The sequence below is a fragment of the Cupressus sempervirens genome, chromosome 5 (assembly GCF_028749045.1).
Source record: "Cupressus sempervirens isolate cs-2001-9-10 chromosome 5, ASM2874904v1, whole genome shotgun sequence".
In the NCBI taxonomy this organism is placed as follows: Eukaryota; Viridiplantae; Streptophyta; class Pinopsida; order Cupressales; family Cupressaceae; genus Cupressus; species Cupressus sempervirens.
Window position 1 is genome coordinate 445,279,326 of NC_143122.1, and position 20,850 is coordinate 445,300,175.

Below are 20,850 nucleotides of genomic sequence, written 5' to 3' on the forward strand. Positions count from 1 at the left end.
ATTTAAAGGAATGGTTCAACAAAGTTGGTCAAAACATGCTACCAGCTATAGTAAGGCCAAATGCTCCATGGATGACCATTTTAGATATTGAAGAAAAGAGTCAAATGATAACTAATTCTATTGAATGCATGTTGAGAGAAATGGTATTACACATCAAAAGAGACAAAATGTCTAATCAAATGGGCGAGACTGTAAAAAGGCTATGACTCAAGATAATGAAGGAAAGTTGTTTTGTTCAAAGTGCAATGTGACTAAAACTAATTGTAATCACAAGTATATTCTACAAGTAAAGCTACAAGATCATACAAACACAATGTGGGAAGTTGCACTTGATGAAGGGGCAATACAATTGATGAAAATATCAGCAAAAGATTTGTACACCTTACAATTCTCAACTCCTCAAGGAAATGAAAGTGAGCAAGTCATAAGAGATGCAGGTAATAGGGAATACATTTTTACCTTGTCTTACAAAAATGAGATGTATGGAAATGAATCTCGACTAAAGACAATCATCATAGGGGTTCAAGAAGTCAACTTTTCTATTGAGAGTACTATCATGTTTGCGAAAATAAGGAACATGATTCCTAATACAGTAAGTATGGAATGATGTAAGTTTAGGTAGAGATAGACACATCTTTGAATGCCTCCTCTGTTGGCAGTTTTTGTTCACCTTGCTATGTTTTTCTATTTCCAAAAACACTATTGCTTTTAGTTTATGCAACTCATTTTGTAGTGCTCAATATGGTATCTAAATTTTCATGCATACCATGTTGAATTAGTGTATAGTTTAAATTATTTGCACTCAAATGTTCTACTTGAACAACTATCTCTCCATTATTTTTGCATGCCTTTTATCAATCTCTTTATTTTATAATTAGTTATAATTACAAGATTTTATTTCTATTTGTGTTATGCATAAATGAAAAAGGAATATGTAAAATCTCTTTCATGTCAGACACAATTATAATTACAAGGTGCAATAATCTACCAAAATCAAAATCAAACACATGATTCACAATATAGTAACTCTAAATGATGTAAACTTCAATATATACACAAACATTTACCTATCACCTCCTCTATATAAAATTTAGAATTTCTCCTAGATTTCTCAGTTGCAACAACAACCATTTCTTTTAGTCTGCCAAAATAAAGTTTTTTTCAGAGTAATGTCGTAAATAAGTTTGTAGGTGTACCATGTTGAATTAATTAGATAGTTTACATTCTTTCAAGAAAAATATTGTACTAAACTAATTTTTTGCACATAGTTTTTCTCTTAACTTTATCAATGAGGTTATACAATGCATTATTACAAATAAAAAGAAAGATGTTAAATGTATTTTTCTCATGCACAATTTAAATTAGAGGATGCAATAGTTCACCCATTTTAGATACATTTATGTTACCCATCTCATCGAAATAAAATGTGCACTGATATATTTTATGTGTACAACTGCTAAAAATTGTCAATTCCCACTCCAAAACGATTGCCATTAGATGCCCTATTAGAAATTTAGAGAGAATAGAATAGAAAAAGGAATCAAGAATATTATGCATGTAATAAAGATGTAATAGCTGCTCATAGACATGCAAAGTTGTTAGAGAGACATTCACATCCACCACAACAAATAGTAAACGATTGTACTACAGAAGTAGCCATTGAGCAATTGATTCATCCATTAGAGATCCACCCGTTGGAGGATCAAAAAATCTCGATACAAAAACAAAGCATCAATCTCCAAAAAAATCTACTTCTACAACAACAACAAGACCAAAACAAAAAAAGAAGCAGAGAATGCTATGCTCATAATAAAGAAAGAATAACTATCCAAAGGCATGTCGAAAGATTGTAGCAATTTCAAAACTGTATACAAAAAATGGACAATTGTGAACAATTAATGCAACAAAAAATTGATTTCAATTCAAAATACCAACATTGTCAGTTTCAACAAACAAAATTACAAGCAAAAAATAATGAACATATTTGAACACAAAAACATACACACTATATAACAACACATAAAAAATTTCAATAACGAATTGATACACTAAGAAAGTTACAAACATGCACTATATGTAGAGAATGCTATCCATAAATACACATTCAATTATCAAACACAACTCCCACATGCAACCGATGCTACCATGGAAAGGGAATACATTGATTTTCATTGTTGAACAATATGGATCTGGGTGACCAACCTCTTGTACTGAAAAGATTAACCTAGGTTGAAGAAATGTTGATTGCTAGAGTTAATCTAGTGTTACAAGTTACTCAAAATTTTGGAGGTCAATATAAATATTGTGGCCACATAATAAGCTTTGCACAGGATATTAAAAGGATTGCAACAATACTACCATGACGGATCCAAGATATAGATATACTCATTGTTCAAAGATTACATACAACAGGCCAGTCCTACGATTGTTATGTTTGTAGGGGCCATATTATAGATGCATTACAATACAAGATCAAATATTCTCCCTACTATAAGGATGTCACCATTCATGCAAATCATCTAGCTAAGATCCCTGAAGCAAGAATAGATGTATCCAATATGCTTAAAATTATTGAGAAAGCTGAAGACATACCATTCGTAATTAGTGAAATGGACATTGGTGGACATGATAATGAGATTAGCACAACACACACAACATCCTTTATTAGTAAGACATTGAAGGTTACTCCTGAGATACAAATAATAAAAGAAAGCTTACAACTTCAAGGAAATTCAAGTGATATAATAGATTGGCCAGAGATAGATTCATGTCCAGTGAATGAATATAACACCGAGGGCTTGTTGGATATGGCATTTCCCACTCTATTTCCAAAAGGATCTGCACTTTATATGCAACCTAGGATAAGGGAAGTTCAACTACATGAATTTGCACAACACTTAATAAGGTTCTATGATAACAAATTTGGAAGACATCCTCGCTTTACATATTTTCTCTTTAATCTAATGGGTAGACATCGTAGCCAAGAAGTTGCAACAATATTCATTAAAAGAAATGTAGAGGACAATATGCCTACTACTATAGAAAACCTCCATGCACAACTACAAAACTTATCAGACAATCAGTTGGCATAACAATTGGTGCACTATAGTTCTTCAATGCGAGGTACATGCCCATACTGGAGTAGTCACCAAACAGATTTAGTTAATATGATCAACTAGATTGGATCACCAACTCTATTCTTCAGACTCAGTACAACAGACACAAAATGGCTAGACCTACATCAGTTAATGTCAAATGATACTTCTCCAACAATGTTATCAAACAAACAATGCATAGAAAACATCATCAATAACCCTCATATAGTTGCATTATACATGTATCATCAATTTACAATTTTTCGTGAAGAAGTTCTTGAAAAACTTCTCCATGCTCAAAACTATTGGTATAGAATAGAGTGGCAACATAGAGGAAGCACACATATACATGGAGTGATTTGGATAAACAAATGCACCTGATATGGATAGATTTGACTAGAATAATGCAAATGAAGTTGAAAGACCACGACTATTTTTTGATAGGTATGTTATAGCTTGGAACCCTCATGAAACATCACATAGAAATAATACACTTTACTGAAGTCCAATAGATGACCCAAGCATTCTCAATACAGATGATATACTATCTATAAATAATGACCATGATTATGAAGAATTGATCAACAGGGTTCAATGTCATACAAGATGTAGACAAGGCACATGCTTACAGAAAATAGGCACAAATTTAGAGTGTTGCTACAAAACACCATGGAAACAAAAAACTATTTCAACTCTAACATGTGATGAAAATGGTAAAAAAAAATGAATCTGCAAGAAATGATGACAAACTAAATATTCACAATTGAGAAATCTTGTCAATTTGGAGAGCAAACATAGATTGCCAACCAGTCATCTCATTAGAACTTGTTCTCAAATACATTGCTAAGTATGCATCAAAGGCATAAATAATATCAAAGACACACACTAACATGTTAGAAATATTTTCTTTGACCCAAAAACCTAATAGTCCAGCTCTTACAACACACAAGAAATTTATGATTGAAGTTGTAGCTGAGCGTGACATAGGTGCACAAGAAACATGTCACATGATTAAAAAATTGCCTCTTGTTGTATAGAGTCATCCTTTTACATCTCTACATGTTGGAAGAATTTTTTTTCAATGGATAATGAATGCATCAGGACAAAATCAAATAGACTATTCATACTTGCCGGCATACATTCAAAGGTCGCTAGAGCTTGACATGATAACACTTCTTGAGTCAGCATGATCATATACTTTTTTTGCAAATCGTACACAGAACAATGGAAAAAAAGAAACATCCAAGAAATTGCCAATGTTTATCCAAGATTTAATACAATTTCGCATTTTGACTCAGAAAATTTTGAAGTATTTTGCTGGAATGAGCTCCTGTTGTACAAGCATTCTTAGGATAAAGAAATGGATATTGGCCTAACCAAAGAATCAGTGATTACAAATTGGACCCAAATGAACTCAAATGGATATCAAGTATGGCATGTCAATCACAAGGGAGAACACAAAGATATTTCATAAGAGGAAGAGGATGATACCAATGATGATGCTAACAAGGAGGAGATACTTAATCAAAATGAATGGAAAATGCTGTCAAAAATGGGTCCTTCACAAATCATTACAATCACTGAACTTGATATGCTTGGAAGATGTGACTTTGATAATAACAACAAATGGGCGAAGAATACCATTCCTCAACATCTACATGCAATAGCAACAAATTTTATAAATACCAGTAAAAGAAATACAAAAGATGGGAAAATTCCAACGAAGGAGCATGTACCAAACTATCCACTATCAACACAACAACATGTAGCACTTGCAATAATCCACAAACATCAAATTTCTACATCAAACAAACTACTATACATGATAATTCAAGGTATAGTTAGTACAAGAAAATCATACTTGATTAACAAAATTATAAATGAACTATATAGTGATGAAGACCAATAGAGAACATACTACTGACAGTAGCTCCTATAGGTGTTGCAACATTCAACATACATCCATCAACAATTCATACAACTCTAAAGATACCTATAAAACAAATGCAACCACTACAGGGATAAACATTGACCATATTTCAAGAGGACTTAAAGGAAATTTATTGATGAACTAAGTTTCGTTGGCCCAAAACTGCTTCTAAAAATAGATAGTAGATTACGACAAATATTTCCTCGAAATCAACAACTCTACTTTGGTGGCATTTCTGTAATCTTAGTTGGTGACCTCACTCAATTACCACCTATGATGGACAAATATCTATACACATCACACTCTAATGCCAGAACATTATGGCATCAATTCAAAACAGTTATCACATTGGAGGAAGTTTTTCGATAGCAATGTGGTAATCAACAATAAGAATAGTTTTGAGAAGTCTTACAGAATATACGAAATGCAAAAGCAACAAAGGAAGATTGGGAGCTCCTACTAACATGTGCAAATCAACACATTCTACTAGATGAAAATGAAGCATTCAATATGTCAATACATCTATTTGCTACAAATGATCTTGTCAAACTACACAAAAAAAAATGTTGAAACAATTAAATGTTCCAATTGCATTGAGTATAGCAACAAGTACTATAGATAGCATACAATACGTAATTGTAGATGAATGACTAGAAAAGGAAATTCTCATATGTAAAGATCAATGGATCATGTTGACGACAAGCATATAAACAGAAGCATGCCTTGTAAATGGAGCGCTTGGTCAAATTATTGATATCATTTATAGCCTAGATTCAAAACCACCAGAGCTTCCACTATATGTTACAACAATGGTTGATAATTATAATGGTCCACCTTAGAACATAGATGATCCAAAAGTCATACCAATTATTCCTTTGACATTGAGATCACGAAGACAAGTACCAATAACAATGGATTGGGCTTTAACTATCCACAAATCTCAGGGGCTTACACTACATAATGCAACAATTAACATTGGTAGAACAGAAAGACAAGGTTTGATATTCACAAAAATTTCTAGACTCAAGTCATTAAAGGGCCTATACATTCATCCACACTTCTCATTTGAAAGATATTCAAGAATGCAAAACAATCCATTCACAACCATAAGGACAAAAGAAGAAACATGCTTACAAGAACTTGCCTTTTCAACAATGAAGGTATGCAAGCCTACCATTTATTTATTATTCTATACATATATGTATGTCATTAAAATAATGTACATGTAATGAAACATACTTATTCTTAGGAATTTAATGATGCCAACAAATAGTTCAAGAACAAGCTTCAAGTACAAACAATTCATTGGAAAACTTTAAGGAGAGACATGCTACTATGAACGCTCATGGTACCAAACAATCAAAAAGTAAGTTGCCCCTTAATTGCAAATTACATTTATATATCTTGTACATGATATAATATGATTTTCAAAATGAAAAAATTCAACATAGTTTTACACATTCATGATGTGCACTTGTTACAAATTGTTTAAATTAATTGCACAAAAAACAAAACAACATCCCAACAATTATCAAATCAAAGAGTTACAACAAAAAAGATTGCCTTTCTATTACATTGAAGAAATTGTACAACATATGCTACTATCGGCCTACATATTGCAACTTCTGGTACAAGTGCTAGTATAATAAAAATGATAATTTCCAAAAAATATATCTAATTGTAGGTAAGTTAGGTTTAGGGTTGGTATTGTAAAATTTATAAGGATATTTCCCCCCTTTTCTCTTGATCTTGTAGATAATTTTTACTATGAAAAATATGTAGTATAGTATTTTTCATATTGACATCAACATATGTGAACCAAAAAAAATATGGCATGTATTGTAGAATATAAAATCATCTTTATTTTACTTTTTTTTCCTTGTACATTCTTCAAAAATGAAAAAATATGTAGCAAAATGAATGATGAATTTTTTTTATGAAAGGACCATTTATATTACTTTTTTTTTTTTTTTTTTTTGAAAGAGATGAACTTGCATTTAAAGTGTTACAATGTGGTTAATATTACTATCTAAACTTTTGCATATATGATTACAGTTCATAATATTATTGTATGATTTTTTTTGGAATAATATGTATAATAATTGATAGTAGATTTAACCATAATATAAATGATATTTAGAGTAAATATATGATAAAATAAGACTTTATTTTACATTGAATGTTTCAATTTTTTTTTTCAAGGGCCATTAATGATAAATTATAGAAATTAAAAAAAATATTTAATGAAAAAATTAAACTAATAGAAAAACTAATTTAAAATATTTTAAAAACTACAATCTAAATCAATTTTAAAAATCAAAAGTTAAATAAATAGAGATCTCAAGTACTTTTTTTTTAAATAAATAGAAAAAGAAAAACAATAGTTAAAATGGAGATAACAACTAATAAATATCAAAACAAGAGTTAAAAGTCAAGTGAGATAAAAACTCGACAGTAAATAATTAACACGGATTTACAATTTTCTAGTCGAACTCACAACTTTTTCGGTCAACTGACAACTTTTTTCGAATAAAATTCTCACAAATAGCCTATCGGCTAAACTAGATAATTCATTTATTAGTAGTAATATTAGATTACATATCTGTAATTTATACACAAAATCCACAGATAAGGATTGGAAAGCTTTAGAATGGTACTTCCTATTTATAGGATTTCTGCAATCCAGCTAATGAATCAAATGACCTATAGTACTCTCAGGTGAAAAATTGCAGACGAGATATTTGCTCCTCCTAGAAGAAGATATTGATACGCCACTAAAAATTGGATTGCAAAACCTTAATATCTTTTCGTGGAAGGATATTTGAGATCATCCAAAAATACCATTTATTATTGGTATTTTGAAACTCTAATTTAACCATAAAATTATCTCAGATTGGCTTAAACAAATTTGCTAAAAAATTGTTTGCACGACATTGATAGTTTTGTTCAAAAACAACTGAAAGATAAGTAAAAATAAAATCAATGGGATTTTCTAATACACATTTATACCGTGAGACTAAGAAGCTCTTTAAAATATAAATTCAAATGTAAGTTATTTTTGAAAGAACAATGAATCTTCATAGATGCAACAATTAAAACAAGAACCTGGTAGTTCTTGTTCCTTTATATCGTTGTAGACAACTATTTGTATGGACCACAATTTACAAAGTTTCTTAGGATTTGAAATTGAAAGAGGTATTTGGGTATAAATTTGAAGATGAAGTCAAACTTTGAGAGGATGGGATGTTAAAAAGATTGATGAATTGTATAGATATCGGTAGGTATTAATGCTTTCTAAGTAAGTTAAAACATATTTTATCTGAATAAAAGAAGTGGATTGTTGTATAGAGATCTCATAGACATCATTTTATCACCATAAAATTTTATAAGAAATAGAGAAAGATTACAAGCCCTACCTCTACCTGTAGATTGAAATGTGCAATTTTTTTTTGAAAGCTACTTCTACAAACCACTCTCAAGATCCAATAAAATAATTTATCTTAAATTTTTTTACAATAATCAACATACACAAAATAATTGTAAACACATTGGGATTCCCGTTGTTGCAACTTGATTTCTATTTTCTATCTTTGTCGTCAATGTTGTTATGTTAAATACAAAACAATTTTTGCCAAATACTCTTTTTAAAAGAATTTGGCATCCAAACGCTAAAATAAATAAATGTTAAATATATCATAGATGAGAATCACTGGATACAAAATAATTGTAAAGAAATGGGGATGCCTATTATGATATTTACCTAACAAAAAAATGTAAATGATGCACAAATATTAATTGATTACAAAATGAATCGATTGAATGTACTATAACTTTGGTACTAGAGAATTTTAGAAAGAAAATTTATAGTGTGAACAATCAATTAAATTGTTAAAGAATTAGGGAATTAGTTAAGGATTCATATAATACAAAGCCATTACAATATCATTATATTCAATTAGTTATTTAACTATGCTGCCTCAGTTTAACAATTTTTTGTTCTTTCATGATTTTTCAGTCCTTCATAGATTTAGGGGTCTTTAATATGACTCTTGGCTAATCAATTATATAACTAAACTTGAATATTTTTATTTTTAAAAATTAAAAATTAAAAATTAATATGATATTTATAATTATATTATTTCTAACACAATATTTGTGACACATTATTTTAACTATTCTCCTTATTGGAATAGGATTTTCTATATTCTTTAGCCGAACCATGCTTTTAGCTCCTCTATGCCTCCCCATGCGATATATTGTAGACCTTACAAGGATATCATTTCAAAATGACATTTTATTTGATTGGAATGATAGTTATGATTGGCATTTGTTGTTCAAGTTGTGTGCTTAAACAAATTGTATGAACCAATCACAATTAAAATATATTACAAATTTTATATTTGTATAGTATAAATAAAATATTTTTAACTTTATCAATTATTACAATTATTTGTTTGTTCATATGAATGACTAAATAGATTTTAGTTAAGCTGTATTTTTTACTCAATTTTAACACCAAAACACTAAAATTATGATAATTTTTTTTTTTGGTGAATTAAAACAAACAATTGTATAAAATATTAGATTTGAAAAATATTTTATTAATGATGTTAGAGTTAAGAATTAAAATAATTAAATTGATTAAATTATCTTTACTCCCTTCTTAAGATTACTGGCATTAGTCATTTAATAATTAAATATTAAATATTAAATTTCTTTTACCTTTTAGGATTTCCCTCTTAGTTTTTAGGATCTCCTTCTACAAGTATTGATCTCTTGTATTTTCATTTCATTCTTTTGTCTAATAAATCGATTCTTGCATATCTTCAGAGCCACACCCTTACCTTCTCTTGTCTTTGTTTCTCTGTAACAAGTTCTTGTATACAGATGTTGTATGAGATTTGTGCATTTGTATTGCTCAAATACTTCATGGCATTAGAGTCATATTTGTTGCAACTTGTTTGGGTTTTTTCAAGCTATCAAAAGAAAAATGATAAGTAGATCATATTTGTGATTTTTAAAGGTTTTTTATTGCACCAGGGGGGTCACTAATTTTTGGTGCACTTTGAACGAAAATGGACCTCACTGTTGAGCTTGCAACATCTGAAACTCCCTATTTTTATATAAATCATGCCCAATCTGGACACTATTGCAATATGAGACAAATTTGGTTTTCTTGAAGTTGTGCACACTTCTTCAGGTGGCAATTTTCTTATTTTTATGTTTTAAAAAAAAAAAAAAAATTGCAAAAGTTTTTTTAAAAGAGTTTCAAAAAGTATACATTGAAAAAATCCCCTTACAAAAAAGCACTTATTTTTTTTAAAGAAAGGCATTGCATTTTTAAAAAGTGCATGCAAGGATGCCTACATCAGCGGTATAGTTACTAACATCAGCAAGGATGTAGGCACTAATAAGCAGGTGTAGCTAGTGACATCATTAATTTTTGGGATAAAATTTGGTGGCCTTTGACTGTCATGTATATATATTTTATCATAACAAGAAGCCTTGAGTTTCTATGTGATATGTTGAGCATACAATAGCCTTTTTGGGAAAATGAGATACCGTCTGAAAGATAATTCTAAGATGGATGCCATGGAGTAGGTTTTACTATTTTTTTTCTCCATCTTGGTACATGATTTTGTAGTCAAAGCTAGTTGATCCTTCTTGCATTTCTAGGGACCTATTTACTCAAATTGGTTCCAATTTTTTATTTGGAAGAAGGGTCAAAAAGCTCTTTTCAACCACTTTCCAGATTCTCTATTTTTTTCATCATATTTTTCAAAGGTACACATGATAACCAACTAATTTTTTTCTCTTCTCATTATATGAGCATTCTTTCTAGTTATTGGGGTTCAATTTTTTGCATTGTGGGGGGCATTTTTAATTCTTTTTTCTATCATTTACATCAGTAAAAAAAAAAAATCAAAACAAACACCTTTTGCAAAAAAAGGCCGATACCTCTTATTGTCTATAACTTCTAATCTCACATAACTATCACACATGGAAAGCCCTAATGACACAAATTCTCAGTTCAAAAGGGCTGTGGTCTTGTTTAGATGCAACTAGCTTTACGAAGGCCCTTTGAGGTCATAGAATATAGGAAAAATACGGATGAGGCCATGGGGTTGATTTATTTGCATGTATCAAATGGTTTACCATTTTATCTTGATGGGTGAAATATGCTAGAAATATTAATCCGTCCTTGGATGTATTTAATTTGGGATATTCTAAGGATCCCTACATGTAGTTTTTCTTCTTATACACATGTGGAGGACATGTCATTTACTTGTCCTCTATTCCACACGTGAGGACAACTCATTTTATATTCTTTTATAAAGGAAATTAGTTTATCCTCCTTAAGAGGATCTTGACACTTTGCACACACTTATTATGAATGTGGCATTCATAGAAGTTAGAGTTACAAATGTGACTCTTTTCTTATCTCTATAAAAGAGATGCTTCTTTCTCATTCTTCTTTACACATCACATTGATGTTATTGTAATGAGCTAATTTAGTCCAACTCTCTCTCCCTCTCTCTCTCTCTCTCTCTCTCTCTCTCCTTCTTCTTAGGATTTTGCCTTCATTCATAATACTCACAAGGGGTTTTCTTTGCTTTCCCATTTCAAAATATTTGTCTCCTTGTTTTCTCTACATTGTTATATGCTCTTCAAATTTTTTATTATCTCATAGTAACAATTCTTCTCACTAAACTCATTTGGATCAATTTATTTTCCTTGCTCAATTTTTTCTTTTCTTACATTGTATCAGAGCTTGGTTACTAATCCTTATTTTGAGTTTTAGTGTTTAAGGCTGTCATTCATTGGAGCTCACCTTATTTGGAGACATTTTTTGAGAGAAGCAATTTTTTTCGCTCTAGCTCATACAAACTCTTTGAGTGTGTAGATTTTATTGTTTTATACTAACCCCTTTGGAAGGCTTCCCATTAGAGGACTATTTTTTTTTTTTTTTTTTTTTTGTCCTCTTGTTTTGGAAGGCTTTCCACCAAAACAAGAGGAGCTTAATACTAATACTTTATTGTAGATTCTATTAAAATTTGTGTTTTTCAATCAAAACATTTGTTCATTTACTAATCTTGATCCTTCAATAAATTTTTATTTTAAAAATATTGCTCTATTTAAAGTCTTTTTGGCTATATTCACAAATATTGATACATTGTTGTTTACATTCAATTGTTACAAGAAAGTATTACATTGTTAAGTTTAATTTTTTTACTATTATATCTATAATATCTTCTCTGCTACTTATTTGTCCCCTAGCTTTCTTTTATGTATTAGTATTCTTTGACATTAGTCTTCTCTGACCCTTTTCTTCTCTTCCTTAGTCACTTAGCCCTCCCCTTGGTCCTCTCTCTCCGTTGGCATCTCTCGCACCATGTGTGTCCTTGTTGGTTCAATAGCTTAAATTAGTCTCTCCTTCATCCATTTCTAACTTGAGCCCTCTTGTGTTCAACTTGATTGCATTCACCCCAAGCACATCTTCTTTCACCGTCCTCCCCTCTTCTTTGATTATTGTTTGTCTGGAGACCGATTCATTCACCATCCTTCCCACTCTCGATATGCTCTCTTCTTTCAAGCTATCCTTAGACTTTGTTGTACTAGTGGCTATTTGTTTTAGGTGCAGCTTTATCTTTCTTGCTCACACTACAATTTTTCTTGGTTCACCTTGCATGCACTCTACTCTCTATTGTGCCTAAGATAATAGTTCTTTTGAGCAGAGACAAAGGCAATTAGCATTTTGTATAATTAAAAAAAAAAAAACATTCCTTACCTCGCTTGAGCTTCAATCCATAGAGGTTCATTGCATTTCTTAATAATGTATTCTTTTGGAGGTTTTTTCATCATTTTGTTATTCCTGTTATCTCGTATCTATATCATTAAAGAGCTTCCTTCTTTTTTTCATTGCACAATATGCAACATTTCTTTTAACTCACATAGGGGGGAGGACCTAGTAGTCGTGCACCCTAACTTCAAACCACTCAAAACCTATCATAACGACGATAAAATTTGCTAATTTTTTAAAAATATTTTCTTTGCTTAGTTAACTTCTTATAACTAAGGTTTGGAATCGTCATTATCAAAATTAATATCAATTCTATATGTCATAGTAAAAACTGTTTAAATTCTCATTTTTCTAATGTCCTACCTATCGCAATCAATTACCACCCCCCATCTTTGATTTATTGCATTTCAGTAATTGAATATTATATCATGTTAAAATTTTAATGTATATGATTATATGACACTTGAGATGTATTAATTACACAAAATAAGATTTATATTTAATTGACGACAATCAAACACATTTTTCCCTAACCCTAAATATACATTCCAAATGATACACAAATGTTTTGTTTTGCATCGCTTCTCGCCGCCACACATCTATGGGTCGAGAAGGCATCGTCCAGAATAGAGGGTGCCGATAGAATCGACACCTCTGGTAGTCATCTTAACGAAATCTTGAATTGATGCCACAATGGACACCTCTGCTATGGACCAAGAGTGGCACAAAATGGAGGGTGGGTTTTGGTTTTTTGATTTAGCAAAGGTGGGTTCTGATTTTTTAAAACCCTTTCCAGATCCAATGTCACAGATTTAATGGATGCCTTTGTTATGGAGACCAGGAGTGACACGAAATGGAGGGAGGGTGAGCTGTAATTATATAATCATAGGGTTCTAAAATAATATCGATATCAATTTATTTTTTAAGTTCTTTCAAAGTGCTAAACTGACAGAGGTGAGTAAGAATGGGACATGTCCATGGCTGAGACCAGATGGGAAAACACAGGTGACTATTTGTTTTCTCCAAATTTGTATGCCCATTTCTATCTTTTGTTGTGCTTGTTTGGCTATGTATGAAAAGGAGAACATGATAGCAAATTTTTGGGAGAACTTGGTGAAAACATCTTTCAAACTTCTGCATTTGGGAAAAGTTCCTGGCCGACTCTCTCGTCTTCAAAGATTCTTTCAGCTTTGAGTAATCTTCAAACTCTTGCGGCTGCCAACATTCAAGGAAATTTATGAATTGCTCATTACTTAATCTAGAGTAATAAACATTAGCTGTTGATGAGTAGATTTTAAGTGTGTTTCCAAACACACAATCTTTCATAGACAACTCTTCTATTTTTTAAGAAACCTGTGGATATCTTTTCTCTATTGTAAGGAAACAACATCACTGATACCCTTCACAGAACACCACTGTTCCATTATAATTGTTGACAACTACATCACTTGTAGTCTCTCCTAAAGAAGATTTCTTACCATTTGCTCCTCCGTCAATTCTTAGATTATAACCAGGCATGAGATGCACATCATTCTTAGAGTTCTTCACACTAGTGACTTGAATCTTTCTGGTGCGCTTAGCTTTTATACTGGCATTTCTTGCAGAGGCAACCAGAGCTTCAAAAGGATAAATCCCCTCTACGTAGACATATACAATATCACAAAGTTCAACCACGTACCGGATGAAATTGCAAGACACATCTTTTCTTGAGGCCTGCTTGAAAAGCTGACCTTCACGCTAGTAGAAAACTACCACTCTACATCTTTCTTTAGGAAGACTCACATATAATCCAGGCTCCATAAAGAATCCCCAACAACAGGAGGAAAATTAGGAACTTTTTCCTGTGTGTCAGAATTATCCAAAACCCTCAATTCTTCATTTGTATTTGACAGAGAAAAGCATCCTAGGTGGACTGCAGATATGAGATTTTTCCTCGGAATATCAACTGTCATAGCTATTCGCTTGCTGTCAATATCAGTCTAGTCTTTAGCTGCAATCTAGGCTATAACAAGCTTTAGATCCCTCATGAAGATGAATCCACTGTCTTAGCAAGAATTAATTATTTCTGTCATCGTTTCTGCTAGTTCATTCAAGCTCTATCTGTAATACTTGGATCTATTATATGGAGCCATAGCAACAATCTCAAACTTTACGTAATACATTTTCAAAATGAAATTTTCTTGCAGTTTGCTGCATATTTGGGAAATCTTCTGATGAAATTCTTGCATAAGATCATCTACATCAGATGTATTTTTGCATAAGATCAAGTACAAATCAGATGTGGTAGGGCAGACTTTGTGTGTCTTGGGTTGTCAAATTCTCTTCCATAAACGTTAAGGCAATAAGCTTATCAAAAACCAAATAGAAGCTAGTGAAAACTATATTTCTTTCCAGACACCTCAGTTCAATGGGAACCATGTTATCTACAAAGTAAACAATACCTTCTACTTTCGACTTGTTGACATTACCCCATTTGGAAGGAGTGGATATAATAAATTTAACTTTATCTCCTGAGAATAAAAAGTCTTTATTGTTGTTCACAGGCTGCAAGAACTTCGCCATTCCACTAATGTTTGTAGAGCAGGAGCACTGAGGGGAGCACTTTACAACAACTTCTTGTCCATAACAGATAAAAGGCGTTGTCAGCAAAACAAAACAAAATAGAATAGCTAAACAAGAGGCAATGGCTCAAGAGACAAATTTAAAATATAATGTATTGTATTCAAAAGAGAGAAACTTAAAATAGTGCTCAATACATAGAAATTTATACCCATAAAGACCTATATGAGTTCGCATACTCATTACGAGTCCAAATTTTAAAAGCAAGGAGTATTGGTGAAAAAAAGAGTTTAATGCTTTAATTTCACTGAAGCATGCAGCAGAGTTTCTTGGGAAATTCCAAATGCAAACTGGAATATAGTGGTCAACACTACTGGTAAAAGCCACTTGCCCTGAGAAAGAGCTCAGTGTAATTGCTAGAAGAAAACACATATTTATTCAGGGAAAACTAGAAAGAAAAGCCTATTTATTTAGGGAAAACTAGAAATAAAATCCCATTTCCGTACTGGTGTTCTTTAAAAATTGAAAGAGATTCGACACATATAGGAGGTTAAACCAATTTCCATATTAGCATGATGGCACTTGAGCAAAACAAGAAAAAGAAAAGGACGGGAGGAGGGGTTTTATAGAGGAGCTCTAACTGCGGCAATCAAGCAACAAGGGCTTGAGGACAGGAAACAAATGCAAGCAATTCTACACAAATCACCAAATTACAAAGATTTCCACAAAAATTACAAATTACAAATAGTTCCATGTGAAATGAGAAAATGGAAATACAACACAATTTTTTTTGTTTATGTAATCTTGTCCCATCCAAAATTTACATATGCTAGTAAGTAGGCAAGCAAAAACGGTAATAGTCTACACACCCTTTTAAAAATCTATCCTCTGGCTGAATCAGAGTAGCCTCAGATGAGAAGCAATGAAAGTGAATGTATCTCTGCTTAGATGACTCACTTTTTTGTTAATCTCTCATCTCTCGCGCTCTCCTCATAGAATTTGAATTGGTTGTCAATTGATGTAGTGGTTTCAACGTGTTAAATCTGGTTGATCTATGGCATTCTCAATATGCATTTTGATTGGTTGTCAATTGAGGTAGTGGTTTCAATGAGTTAAATATGAATTTGTTGAATTAGTAGTTTGATGCGAGTGAGAAAATTTTAAAATGTGTTGCATTCATTGTTTGATTTAAGTGGATTGATGAGCTCACACCACTCCATATTTTTAATGCAGTACTCCACATTTACTTGTGAAAGACTAATAGTTGAACATTGGTTTATATAATTATATCTATAATGGTATCATAAGTTACAAAAGGGCACATTAGTTAATACTTATAAAGCAAGTTATGAGTTTTGTCTTGTCCATATGTTTGGGCATTTGTTTTGTAAAAGTGATCACATTTAAATATAATATTTTGAACTTGTCTCTTTATATTGTGTAAAGAGTATTTTTATTTTTGAAAACTAACATTTTATATTGTTTGATGCGAAGTATATAAAGAATTTACTTTGTGGAGAACTTGTATCATATTTAGTAAATCAATGATATATGCTTTATAAATTTGTAATGATTTAATGTCTCTTAAATATTGATAACAAAATACATAAAAGTCAATATTTTTTTGCACAATCAATAGGTTGTATTGTTACAATAATTGAATCAAAGGATCATAACAACTGCCACAAAAATTGATACACGCTCAACTACTGGATCCTCTCCTTTATTTAATTGCGGTCCATTCAATACTATTTAAAAAAATTTCTGCATTATTTTTAATAGTTTCATATTCTCTTTTAAAATTATTCATATCATTCATAAAAATTTAAAAGAGTAGTACCTGTAATTATTTTGCATAGAAAAAGAGAGGTGTGCATTGTTTAGAATATATATAAAATTAAGAAAGTTTGACTTCCTTTTCTTAACCCTTATCCATGTTCTTATTCTTAAGAAAAGTTTTTGTTTTTGTGAAACTTTTCAAGTATTAAAAATTAAGTTTTTTTTGAAACATTTTCAAATTTCAATATTTATAGTACTTTAAGTTTTTTTTATAAAACTTTTCAATTATTAAAAAAGTTTTTAGTAATACTTATATTTAATAAAACTTTTTAAAGTTATAAGATCATTTATTTAGTTTTAACTATTCATTCTTGTTTATTTAAATACAAGGGACATTTTTTTTCCTAATCATGTCAACTCTAATTTCACAAATTAAACTTAATAGTTCAAACTATCACTCATGGAAAATGCATATTTCGTTTATTTTCCATTTTAAACACATGTTAGATGTTGCAACAGATGCTTATGTTGAGCTTGCTGCAATTGCCACCCAAGATGAAAAAGATGCTTGGAAAACTAAAAATGAAGAAGCTTTAGGATTGATTGGCATTTCAATTATTCCTGATTTATATTTTTTAATTTCACACTGTTCTAAATCTCATGAAGGATGGACAATTTTGCAAATTACTTATGATACTGCGGATGAATCCTTCAAAATACAATTGCATGATCAACCCGAGGATCTCAGGTTTACGAACTTCAAACCAATAGATGCATTTATTTTAAAATTTGATGTTCTTAAAAGTCATTTGATTGGTTTAGTTTTTCAATTAGCTGATATTTGTTTGATTCATATTATTCTTAAAAAGTGTCTTCCTAAACAATTTCAGCAATTTATAACCAATATTCACGCTCAACTTACTATTTCTAGTTTATCTTCTCAATTGACTTATGGCACTTTTCAAAACTTATTGTGTCAAGAAGAAGCTAAACTAATTCAATTTGGTAATCTTAAGTAAAGTGAACATGCTTTTATATCTACAAATTCAAATAATAAGTTTCAATCAAATAATAATAATCATAATCATAATCATAATAACCATAGTCATAAGCATAATAACTCTAATCATTCAAATAATAAATCTAATGTCATGCATAATAATAATAATAATTTAATAATAATAATAACTCCAACCAACATAATAATAATCAAAGAAATCATTCGAATTCCAAACCTCATTGTACTGATTGTGAAAAAGATAGTCATGTTGTTGATATTTATTTCAAAAAACAAAATGATAAAAAGCCCATGAAAAACAATAATCACAATAAAAATCAAATCATAAAAAAGGTAATTCTAATGGTTCTAATTCTTGTCATTGTTTTACTTGTAGTTATAATATTCATAGACCATTAGAATGGATTGTGGATAGTGGTGCTTCTCAACATGGTATGTGTGGGATCATGGTCAACCAAATTATACCCTTAAGTGGTAATAAAAACTTGGTAAATCAGGGTTATGTCAACTTGACATGCAATTTTCAACTTATAAAATTTCTATCAAAAATTTGAGAGAAAAGAATATCTAGGAAATTGAATTTAGTTTCTAAACTACTAGACATTATTTGAAAAAAAATAAAATTGATTGGTCAAATTTTTGAATTTTAACACAATAGTACAAAAATTTCAAGACAAATAAAAAGTAGACATATGTCTGATCACCTAAATCAAAATTAAATGATAATTTTTTTAATAAGATTCTAGATATATGAAGTAGAATCATTTCCAAATGTGACACATATTTTTGTGTATTTTAATTCTAAATAAATACTTAATTATGAATTTTCTACTATAGTATCTTTGGAATAAAAACTCTTGCATCTGACCACCTTAACTAATTCAAAACTCTACAAAATTTAATTTAATTTTTTTCCTTATAGTAGAAGAAGCATAGAATGTGATGCATCTTTTGAATTTCAAAAATGTTGTACCATTTGAAAGTCATAGTTATTTTTCAATTAGTGTTTTAATCAATACTTTATACGTAATTCTATTAGAAAATAAATAATAATTACTTACTGAACTTGTAATTTGATAGAAATTATATTTATGAAAATCTAAGAAAATTCTTATGAAACTCTTTTTGTTTCATCAAATTTGAGTGAAAAAAAGTTGTCAAGTACATGTTTGAAGTAAAAAATACACAAGAATAGGCTAAAAACACATTTTTAGGACGTTTTTAAAGTTGACCATGTAGGGTTGGTATCCAAAGATATTAGGACTTATAACCGTATTAATTTTTTGGTTTGGTATTAGAATGGGAGGGAAAAAAGTTGGAGTAGATTTTGAAATGCTTTTTAAGGTATTTTAGAACTACATATTTTTTAGATCACCAATTTTTCCAGACACCATGATCTTGCACATATCCAACATGTTTCTTCTCATAAAGAAGTTTTTGATTCTTTGCAACCTAATTTAGCAAACATTCCAATTCAATTATCTAATAAACATACTTGTAAAGTTGAAGATTTAGGTAATATAAGTGTTCCTACTGGTAAATTGCATGATGCTCTTTATGTTCCTAATTTGAAAACTAATCTTCTTTCCTTTGCAAAGCTATGTCAAGACTATAAAGTTAAATTCTATAAGGCTATGTGCTATGTGATTGATCCTCAAACCAATCAAGTTGTTGCTAATGCTAAATTGGATCATGATAATTTATTTAAATTTCATGAATTTTCTAGTTCAAGGTATTATTTACATACCTCCATTGATTTCAATAAATGGCATGAAAGACTTGGTCATTTAAATTCTTATTATATTACTTTGATGCAAAAAAAAATATGGTTGATGGATTACCTCAAATTATTCCTTCCAAAATTGTTTGCATTGGTTGTATGAGTGGTACTTAGATGCATAGGGAGCCCTTTCCTAGTGGTAAATCATGGAGGGCAACTCATACGTTGCTCCTCATTCATAGTGACCTTTTGGGCCCCATGGAGATTAAATCCATCCAAGGTTCACAGTATGCACTTACTTTTGTTGATGATTTTACAAGAACTTGGATTTATTTTTTGCATAGAAAGGATCAAGTTCTTGATACTTTTATTCAATTTTATTTATATGTTGAAAGGCAATCTAGTTTTAAACAAGTAAGATCATTAGAACTAATAATGGGAAGGAATATGTGAACAATGCTTGTCATTCTTATTTAAAATCATGTGGAATTAAATATGAGCTTACAGTTCCTTATACACCACAAAAAAATGGTGTGGCAGAAAGAAAGCATAGGACCATTGTTGAAATGGCTAGATATATGTTACATGCTATGAATATGAATTATAAATTTTGGCTTAAAGCTATGTTTTGTGTCACTTATCTTATTAATAAGACTCCTACCAAATCTGTCAAGGACATTACTCCTGAAGAGGCTTGGTTTGGTAGGAAGCCCGATTTACACCGCTTGAGGATTCTTGGATCTATTGCTTATGTTCATACTCCTAAACAAAAATGACATAAATTAAATGCTAAGTCTTATCCTTATAATTTTTTTGGGTATGATGGAAATACTAAGGGTTATAGAGTTTATGATTCTAATACTAACAAAGTGCAAGTTGCAAATGATGTTTGTATTGTAGAAAATGGGGTTCATAATATCTCTAATGCACACGATGTAGAATTTAGTA